Here is an 11,025-nt window from a genome sequence, read left to right on the forward strand (position 1 = left end):
CATTCATGAAAACACGAGAAGAATTGCATGATTCAGATATTGCAAACAAAAACAGGAACAATGACTGGTGATATAAGCATAAAAATAACTAGTTTGAATAGTTGTATTGTTTCACCAACGGCGCATAAAAAAATTCCTAAAAGTTATTGGCGTGGAAAATGGAAACTACTAATGAGCAATTACTATGGAGCCACATGGGTGAAGTCTCCCATCCTCGGAATCTCGAGCGGAGATTTTCCTTCGATAAAGTTGCTGGTATATTTTGATCATTCAGAGCTTAGAGAAAACAAGGGGCCTATACTTGTTTGATTCAACCGATCACAGATTACAGCAAAGAGGTCACCGGTTAAAAAAATTGCCTTTTGGCTTCGAACCGCAGTGTAGATGGTTTAACCGTCTAAGCGCACTTATTTGGACGAACGAGATCGAACCCTCCCTCCAGACCCTGGTTGGCCGAGTTGCCCAGAGCTCTTTCTAGGAGTAATATCCCCGCTTCTCAGCAAAACGACCTTCGTTCCCATCACTGACCATGCCGACTTCTCTGATATTTCTGAGGCAATTAGACAAATCTTTTATCTTTAAATAGGAATCCCCCACTAGGTGATTTTCCTGGATTCTCATGAGGCCACGTCATCCTTTTTTCCCACGGTCTAGGTAGTCGATCTTCCCCCGATCACGTAGCAGGTCGCTACTTGCCTGTTCGGCTGTTCCTGAATTTTCTCCAGATGGGCTGGATGAGACATCCTTACATGGGCTGGATCGCATTGGGCTGACTACCTCGCCTTCATCCTCCTCGGCTGGATGAGACATCAATATCTTTAAATAGGAATCCCCCACTAGGTGATTTTCCTGGATTTTCATGAGGCCACGTCATCCTTTTTTCCCACGGTCTAGGTAGTTGATCTTCCCCCGATCACGTAGCAGGTCGCTACTTGCCTGTTCGGCTGTTCCTGAATTTTCTCCCGGATGGGCTGGATGAGACATCCTTACATGGGCTGGATCGCATTGGGCTGACTACCTCGCCTTCATCCTCCTCGGCTGGATGAGACATCAATATCTTTAAATAGGAATCCCCACTAGGTGATTTTCCTGGATTCTCATGAGGCCACGTCATCCTTTTTTCCCACGGTCTAGGTAGTCGATCTTCCCCCGATCACGTAGCAGGTCGCTACTTGCCTGTTCGGCTGTTCCTGAATTTTCTCCAGATGGGCTGGATGAGACATCCTTACATGGGCTGGATCGCATTGGGCTGACTACCTCGCCTTCATCGTCCTCGGCTGGATGAGACATCAATATCTTTAAATAGGAATCCCCCACTAGGTGATTTTCCTGGATTCTCATGAGGCCACGTCATCCTTTTTTCCCACGGTCTAGGTAGTCGATCTTCCCCCGATCACGTAGCAGGTCGCTACTTGCCTGTTCGGCTGTTCCTGAATTTTCTCCAGATGGGCTGGATGAGACATCCTTACATGGGCTGGATCGCATTGGGCTGACTACCTCGCCTTCATCCTCCTCGGCTCCTGTTCGTGTTGCGATGCATTATTTGCTCCGCCGCCACGACCTACCGTCTTCCCGATAACAAATACTACTCCATTGCGACCTAAGGGCTCCTCCTAGCAATAATCGAGCATCATTGCCCTGTGTTGGGGCTGCAACATGCAGCCCCTCTTCTTGCTCACTCTCTCGCTCTCGGACGGAGGTAGAACAAGCATAGTAGTTTTCTGGCGACGAACGCCTGTATCTTGGCCTTTTATTCACTGGAGTCGGCTTAAACCGAATGAACTGGATACATGGTGCTTATAAAGACACTGACGAAGCACCGCTCAGAGCAACAAACTCCAGCCGGGTCTCATGCGCACGTACGCACGATCCGGTCTCCACTCGTACACGAGCCACGCACTCACACGCACGAAGCGGCCGTCCTCGAAACTGATCGCAAGCCACCATCTCCTATACTACCTATGCATGCAACTAACAACCTGAAGACGTACTCCACTAGCATGCAACACACGCACACACACGAGCTAACCTGAAACATACCAAGATCAGAATTATACTAACACCCTGCAAATGCACATGAAACTGATCAGATTAAGTGAGAACTGAGACGTCGCTGCTTTCGTGTTTAAAAACCCACCCATGTTGCCATGGGCATCTTGTGCTCCCGTCTGCTCGCCTCGCAATAATCTCTAAAACTGTCCTCAAGTCTGGTAGCTGTTTGCTCCCGAATTTTCTTCTCCCTTTCTTTTTTCTATTCCCCACTCATGTTGCCTAATCTTCCAGGTTGTGATCTGGCTCGAAAGCTGGTCGACGTGTTGCCTCGACCAACGATTTGATTGGATTTTCGTTGGAGTCTGCGTAGTGCTCACTCAAGCCAGCCCCAATTTCATTGGATTTTGCGTCCTGGATGCTCAAGCAAGGAGGTAGCGGTCCTATCATCACGTGCACAACTTACAGACATTGAACATCAATAGCTGCTTCCACTCATATACAATACTCTTGATGGTTATGAGCATATTAATCTCCTATTTTCTTACTCTTGATGGTCGTATGTATTTGTACCCTAGAATCTCCCCTGAAATTTATTCGTTACATTGGAATTTTCTTTCCTTGAACCTTTCATCAGATGAATTTGGAAAAATAGATTGACTGGAGAGCAGAACAACACCATGCTTCCTTTTACTACAATTTGTTTGTGTGTGTGCACGCTTTGCAACGATGGATAAACCTGAAATTCTGCAAGGCATCCTGGTAAGCATTTAGTCCCACACGCTCATGAACCCCAACATTGGTAATTTGTATCACCTGCCTGAGCTGGAGATTTTTTTTGACCCACGTCTGCAGGTTATATATCTCTCTGATCCCCCATTTGCTGATGCAGTTGAGTTGATACTGAACCCAATTTCTTATGTCATACGTGTTGTATGGGCTCTCAGCCTTTTTGGCAAATACAATAATACAGTTGTACACTATTTGACAGTTTTTCTTATAGCATTCGATTATTGTTCGATCTTTCTCAAAATCCCAAAAAAGATCACTTATTCTAGGCAGGAGTTGATTTATTTTCACCGGATTGGGTCTAATTAGGCATGAAGAAACACGGCATGATGAAGTAATGTATTTTCAACTGCTTGCAATTGTAAGTTGTAACTTCTGTCGTTCGTGTGAAGGCCTGAATAAATAAACCAGGCCAGTCCCACACGGTCATGAACGCCAACATTGGTATCACCTGCCTGAGCCGGAGATTTTTTTTCGGCCAGCGTCTTCACCTACAGGATATTCTGCTGATGCATACTGAACCGAATTTCTGAGGTCATACGTATGGTATTGGTTCTCAGCCTTTTGGGCAAATACAATAATACAGTGCTACACTATTTGACAAATTTTCTTATAGCAATTGGCTCATGTTCGATCTTTCTCTATAATCCCAAAAAAGATCCCTTATTGCAGGCATGAGTTGATTTATTTTCCTTGGATTGGGACTAATTAGGCATGAAGAAACACGACATGATGAAGTAATGTATTTTCAACTGCTTGCAATTGTAACTTCTGTTCCTGTGAAGGCCTGAATAAATAAACCAAGTCAGGGCCTGAATAAATAAATCAGGTCAGTCCAAGACTATAGATGAGTGTCTCGACACTCGACCAATCTGTTCAAGCTAACTACAGGATTTAGCTTCCAGTTGTAAGGTGAACTACAAAATGGCCCAAAGTCGGCAACATTTTTCTTTTAGATTGGACGTTAGATCTTTATTACCTCAGAGAAGACAAAGAGTATCAAGTGAATGCATCGTCCTAAGTATCTGGGGTATGTACTTTTTTTTTTTTTTTTGAGAAATTTGCTGCGCTTTATTATAAACTGGCAGAGTCAGAAGCCAAACAGTCTACAATAGCCCCTGGTGGCACACCAACCCAGGTTTGACATAACTTATTAACGCAGCCTAATTTAGCTAAACAGTGTGCGACGCTATTACCCACACGCCGTACATGGCATACTTCAGCTTCAGCGAAGTCCTGGAGCATCAGCTTAACATCTTCCACAAGTGGCCCATGAAGAGATCGGTCCCTCTCCCTGCAATGCAGCTTGGACACCACCGCCGCGCAGTCCGTCTCCAGCAGCACCTTATCCAAACCCAATTCCTTTGCGACTTCCAGACCCCGCCGACAAGCTAACAACTCGGCTTGTTCCGGGTCAATCACGGACGGGAAAAAACGGCAAGCTCCCGCTAGGAAGACGCCATGGTGATCTCGTAGGACCACGCCGCCACCACCGTGACCTGAATCCCGGTTAAACGCGCCATCAGCATTGATTTTAGTCCAGCCCAGCATAGGTGGGAGCCAGTGCTCCACACGTCCCGCCGAACAGACCGGACCGGCAGGTCGGGAGTTAGTCCACTCCTCTAAAAGATAGAACGATCTCCTGGCAGTGTAGTCGGGGTCTTCTATCTGGGCAGCCTCCCTCGCTTCATTGCGCGCAAGCCATAGCTGGTAAATTGTCATGAGCATCAAACAAAGCTCCCCATCATCCAGACGCCCAAACTGCTCAAGCAACCAGGCTTGAAGATGCCGTTGAGATACAATATGAGCCGGAGGTGGCTCCAGGCACTTTCCCGTTTGCTCTCTCAGCCGGTCCCAAACACATGCAGAATGCGGGCACCTCCAGAATCTGTGCACCAAGGACTCTCCACGAAGACAGACCACGCATTTCACTCCTGGCTTGATGTTTCGACGTTGTAGTTCCGAGCCCACCGCCAGACCATTCCTAGCCAGGCGCCAATTATGCACCTTAACTTTCCCCGGGACCTCTGCTGCCCAGAGAGCTAGCCAGCCTCGATGCTCAGCACTAGACAGAGAGGAACTTGGTCTCCCCGCACGAAGAGAGTTGAGCTGCGTTTTTAAGTGATAAGCCGAGCGCACACTGAACATCCCATTCTTGGTGTAGTTCCATGAAATATAGTCATCTGTTCCGGCCCTTCCAATGGGTATTTTCAGAATATCACCGACATCAACTTCAAAGAACGTAGCTCTCAAAATTTCCTCGTTCCACCCCTGCCCGTCTGGTAGCAAAAGTTCCTCCACTTTCTGAACATTAGCATCTGGAAGGTGTCCCAGACGCTGAGTGCTTGATCTTGGGATCCAGTTGTCGTCCCACACAGAAATATTCCTTCCGTTTCCTACCCTCCAGATAAGACCTTCTTTTAGCAATTCTCTTCCATGCATGATACTCTTCCACGTGTATGAAGCACTCTTAGGACAATTCGCTTTCAGAAAACTGCTCTTTGGGAAGTATCTCGCCTGGAGAACACTGGCACACAGGGAGCTCGGGTTTGTCACCAACCTCCAGGCCTGTTTTGCAAGCAGAGCTTGGTTAAAATCAACATAGTTTCTGAACCCCATCCCGCCCTTGCTCTTTGCCACACACATTTTATCCCAGCCCACCCAGTGTACTTTTCGTTGCCCATCGGATCCTCCCCACCAGAATCTAGAGTCAATAGATTTAAGTTTTTCACACATGGATTTGGAAAGTTGGAAGCAACCCATTGGATATGTAGCAACTGACTGCAGTACCGATTTCACCAAGATTTCCTTCCCTTTCTTTGATAGGCTCTGGCCCTTCCAGCCACTAATTTTAGACCATTTCCTCTCTGGCAAGTGCCGAAAAGCCCCATCCTTGGATCTGCCAACCTGTGTCGGAAGACCCAGGTACTTTTCAGATAATGCTTCACAAGAAATACCAATTGCATTTTTCAACTCATCCTTGACTTCATCTGAGCATCCCTTCCCAAAGAAGATAGAGGATTTCTGTAAGTTCACACGCTGCCCAGAACACGACTCATACTTCTGAAGCACACTCTTCAAGGCCGACATATTCGCTGAATTTGCCTCCAAGAAAACAACACTATCATCCGCGAAAAGCAAATGAGTGATATTAGGCCCCGATGACCCAAAGCCCACACCAGCCAGGAGCCGCTCCTGTTGTGCCTGTCGGAGGAGGGCTGAGAAACCCTCAACACAGAAGAGAAATAAATAAGGCGACAAGGGGTCCCCTTGACGTAGGCCCCTCGTGGGAGTAAAAGCATCCGAGACACCGCCATTCAGCTTGACAGAGAAGGACACCGAACCAACACATCGCATGATCATACTGACCCAACTCTGTGCAAAACCCATTTTCAACATCATCTGTTCCAGGAAGACCCACTCAACTCTGTCGTAGGCCTTCATCATATCAAGTTTCACCGCACACAATGGCTTCTTCCTAATGATATACGTCTTTTTTATTCTTATCTAGAAGAGCTTTTATTAGTTTGCCAATGCATATTCCAATGGAAATGCATATATTTGTGTTACATGATTAATGTACACATATGTTCGAATACCTCTCTAAAGGTATCAATATTCGAGCACTTATGGTTTATTATTTGGTAGTTCACCTTACTTTGGATTCACATAATGAAATGAAGTTATCGGAAATACTATGAAGGATCTAAAGAATATTTCCTCAATGTGAAGGACGTATCGCTCTCTCCAATTACACAAAAAAAAAATTTAATCAGTACGAATTCAATGTTGACAAACTATCTTAGCTAGACTTTTTTCTTTTTAATGGTGTTGTAATAATCCCTTAAACGAATTATGAACCACACAACATCAATGGTCACATTTCCTTTATTAATATGAATTCAAGTACAATGCTATGAATGATCGCTTAAATATTTCCGCCGCAACGCGCGGGGTATCATCTAGTTGGTCAAAAGGTGTTAGGCATGGTAAATAAATAACTTCTTATCGAGGCGCAGGGATGTCTTGTTCATGCATCTGAATTCTCAGCACGCCCTCTGTACATGGAACCAATAGCACGATAATATGATGCAGACTTTCCAGTTCACCTTGTTAGCGAAAATCATGTAACGGTACAAACCGGCATATCATCTCCTTTCTTCTTTGTGTAATTCCGTAGTCAATAGGGCCTAGTAATTGCTGATTGTAATCAACCCAATTAAGCCCATTAAAGCACTGATTGGAGTTGCCTTGTAATGCCACGCCAGGGGGCTCTTCCTGGCTATTATAATTATAAACACATACACGCCACCGAGAAAAAGGTAAGCGTTTTCACCAAATTGATATGGTATCAGAGCCACTCTCTTCTACCTTTGTGTAGCAAAACCAAAACATGTCGTCCCCAGCCATCGTCACCATCAACCACCAAGCCTCCGAGAAACTCACTCGCGAGAACTACCTCCTATGGCGTGCCCAGGTCCTCCCAAAGATCAGGGGCGCTCAGCTCTTCGGGTACCTTGATGGTACCATGGCGGCGCCTGCAGAAACCCTCACCGCCAAGGACGCGCAGGGCAAGGACAAGGACATGGTGAACCCAGCCTATGTCGCGTGGGAGGCGCAAGATCAGGAGGTGCTCTCGTACCTCCTCAACTCCTTGTCCAAGGAGGTCCTCATCCAAGTGGCCCGCTCACGAACGCTAAGGCAATATGGGACGCCCTCATGAACATGTTCTCCTCAACGTCACGCTCCCGCATCAACAACCTCCGCATCGCCCTCGCCAAAGCAAGAAAGGAACAAGACGTTGTCAGCCTTCTTTGCCGAGATGAAGTCCTTTGCGGAGGAACTCGCCACAGGTGGTAAGCCACTCGCCGAGGATGAAGTAATCTCATACATACTAGCAGGGCTCGATGAGACCTACAACCCGCTCGTGTCGGCACTTGATGCACGCACGGAGCCTATCACGCTCGATGATCTGTTCGCGCAAATGTCGAATTTCGACCAACGCACCGAGCTCCTCGGCGGATCAAGCATGGACGGCAGCGGAGGCTTCAAATCCTCCACCAACTTCTCTGCGCCACGTGGGCGTGGGCGGGGACGTGGAGGTAGTCCGCGTGGTCGTGGCAATGGAGGCCGCAGCCAAGGCCGTGGAGGCCGACCCCCCTTCAACAACAACAACAGGGGGGCCCTCGCTATAACAACAACAACTACGACGGCGGACAAGGATCCGCCAACGCCAAGGTCACATGCCAAATACGTATGTGGCAAACCCGGGCACAACGCACGGGACTGTTGGTACCTATACCGCAAGGATGATCAAGAGGAGCACTCCGCCAATGCTGCATCCTACGGAGTCGACACAAATTGGTACATGGACAGCGGAGCCACGGACCACATCACCAGCGAACTAGAGAAGGTGACCATCCGCGACAAGTACTGCGGGCATGAACAAATTCACACCCCAAATGGTGCAGGTATGAAAATTAACCATATTGGTCGTTCGGTTATTAAAAACCCCATCCATAAAATTCTATTAAACAATATCCTTCATGTGTCAGATGCCTATAAAAATCTTCTTTCCGTCAATCGCATTAACATTGATAATCATGCTTATATTGAATTTTGGCCCAAATTCTTTTTGATCAAGGATTAGGTCACGAGGAAGGTAATATATCGAGGCAGGTGTAGAGGAGGCCTCTACCCGTTGATTCCGCATGATAGGACCCCCAATAAACAATCTTTTGGCACCACCAAGGTTTCATCCCCGAGGTGGCACATCCATCTTGGTCATCCATCTTTTTCAATCGTCGAACGAGTGCTTAGGAATAATAAGCTTCCATTTCATGGAAAGCTAGAGTCGGTGTGTGACTCTTGCCAAAATGCAAAAAAGTCACCAACTCCCTTATTCGATTTCCACTAGTGTCTCCACCGCTTCTCTTGAACTTGTGTTTTCTGGTGTATGGGGCCCCGCCCCAATTTACGTTGGTAGACACAACTATTATGTGAGCTTTATTGATGATTTTCGAAAGTTTACATGGATTTATCTCATTAAAAAGAAATCTGATGTTTTTAATGTCTTCCATAATTTCTAAGCACTCGTCGAACGAAAATTGGGGAGAAAAATTATTACCCTCCAATCCTATTGGGCAGGTGACAATGAAAAATTAAATTATTTCTTTCAAAAAATTGGCATCTCCCATCATGTGTCATGTCCTCATGCACATCAACAAAATGGCTCCGCCGAACGAAACCATCGCCATATTGTAGAAGTTGGTCTAGCTCTTCTAGCTAATGCATCCATGCCATTAAAATTTTGGGATGAAACTTTTTTGATATCCACACATCTCATCAACATGTTGCCTTCCAAAGTCATTGGCTTTCATACTCCCTTTGAACATCTACTCAATCAAACTCCAGACTATACCTCTCTTCGTGTTTTTGGTTGTGCATGCTGGCCAAACATTTGACCCTATAATACTTGCAAATTATCTTTTTGATCCAAGCAATGTGTGTTTCTTGGGTATAGTGCCATGCACAAAGGAGTCAAATGCTTAGATGTTCAAACTGGGCGTGTTTACATTTCTCGAGATGTAGTGTTCGATTAAACCATTTTTCCCTTCCAAAACCTTCACCCAAATGTCGGGGCCCAACTTCGCAAAGAAATTTTACTTCTTCGCGACAACTTGCGCTCTTTTGACCATGGGGAGGAAAATAACTGTTTTGATCACTTGGTTAATTCTCATACTACTAATCCTGCGGATAGAGAAGTTGATGCAGAAAATGCAAGACAAAACGGTGCAAATTTTGGTCAAAACTGCACCCTGGAAGTTCCTATGATCGTCGTACAAGAACCTGCAGAAAACGACGGGCATGGGGCGGAAATCGAGGAGGATTCGGCGGGGCCTAGCTCACCGGCCTGCCCAGGAATGTGCACCCGACATGGCGCGATCCCGAGCTGGCGCTATCAGGCGCGCGAGACGTGTTGCGCCCATGATTGGGTGCTCGAGAGGAACAGGCCGAACGGCCTCGGACGCATGCACGCCCACATTGGAATCAGGACATGTGGAGGATGTCACGTCCAAGTCCAATCCAAGTGGGCTGATCCCATCAACGGCCTCCTGGCCGGCCGGATCGGCCATAATCAGTGAGGCCCCTAGCACCTCTGGATCTTCTATAGCAAGTGACCTTTGTTAGGATTCGTAGCATAGAAAATAAAAAATTTCCTACCGCAAGAACGAATAACAAGCCAAGATCTAATCTAGTAGATGGTAGCAACGAGGTGAAGATCAACATACCCTCGAAGATCTCTAAGCGTTAACGAGATAAATCTCATGGTGGATGTAGTCGATCACTTGCCGCTTTCAAAAGCGCGTAGAAGATCTTGACGGTGCCACAATCGGGCAGCACCTCCGCACTCGGTCACACGTACGGTGTTGATGACGACGTCCTTCTCCCTGTTCTAGAGGGCAGCGGATGTAGTAGATCCTCCTCGGAATCCTGCCAGCACGACGGCGTGGTGACGGTGGTGGTGGAGATCTCCGGCAGGGATTCGCCGTAAGCGTTGAGGGAGAATAAGGAGGAGGGAGTAGCTAGGGTTTGGGAGAGGGGGTGCTCTTGGGCGCCGGCCTTGGTGCCCCTTGGGTGGTGCGGCCAAGTGTTTCCAGCCCCTCCCTCCCCCCCTCATTATATAGGTGGAACCCCCTAGGGTTTTCCCAAAGATTCGAATAAGAGTCCAACTCAAAAACTTCCATATTGGTGAAACCTAGGGGAAGTGGGACTCCTCCCTTTCCTTCCCCTATGGCCGGCCATGGTGGTGGAGTCCACCATGGACTCCACCTTCCCCTTTGGTCGGCCTAGGGTTGGTGGAGTCCATCCGGGACTCCACATTCCATGGTGATTTCTTCCGGAAGGTTCTAGAACAATCTAGCGCCTTCCATAAATGCACCGGATCATTTCCAAACTTGGAAAGTGACTTCCTATATATGAATCTTATTCTCCGGACCATTCCCACTACAAGAAAAGTTCTGATAGACAACGTCTCAAAATCGTCCGCTAAGGGGTATTTTTCGTCGCCTATGGGCCTAACCCGACGATATGGGTTCCGTTGTGGAAACCGCGCTGCAAAGTCCAACGACGATTTTTTCGATCCGTCGCGTCGGGGCGCCCTCTCCGCCACCGGCAAAATCGGGACCACTGCGGAAGTGTTTTCGGAGCCCGTTGGACTCGCCGACGTCATGCAACCGACACGTG

General features: G+C 47.3%; 1 non-coding gene and 1 pseudogene across 1 annotated transcript; one reads left to right on the forward strand and one right to left on the reverse strand.

Moving 5' to 3' along the window:
- Positions 1 to 407: 407 nt before the first annotated feature.
- LOC124697425 overlaps positions 408 to 11,025 on the reverse strand; it is a 21,770-nt pseudogene continuing 11,152 nt past the window's right edge.
- LOC124704952 lies at positions 7,643 to 7,778 on the forward strand. Its single transcript, XR_007003811.1, has one exon. It is a non-coding gene; the product is annotated as a small nucleolar RNA Z247 (small nucleolar RNA).

Source organism: Lolium rigidum, chromosome 3, assembly GCF_022539505.1.
Source record: "Lolium rigidum isolate FL_2022 chromosome 3, APGP_CSIRO_Lrig_0.1, whole genome shotgun sequence".
NCBI lineage: Eukaryota > Viridiplantae > Streptophyta > Magnoliopsida > Poales > Poaceae > Lolium > Lolium rigidum.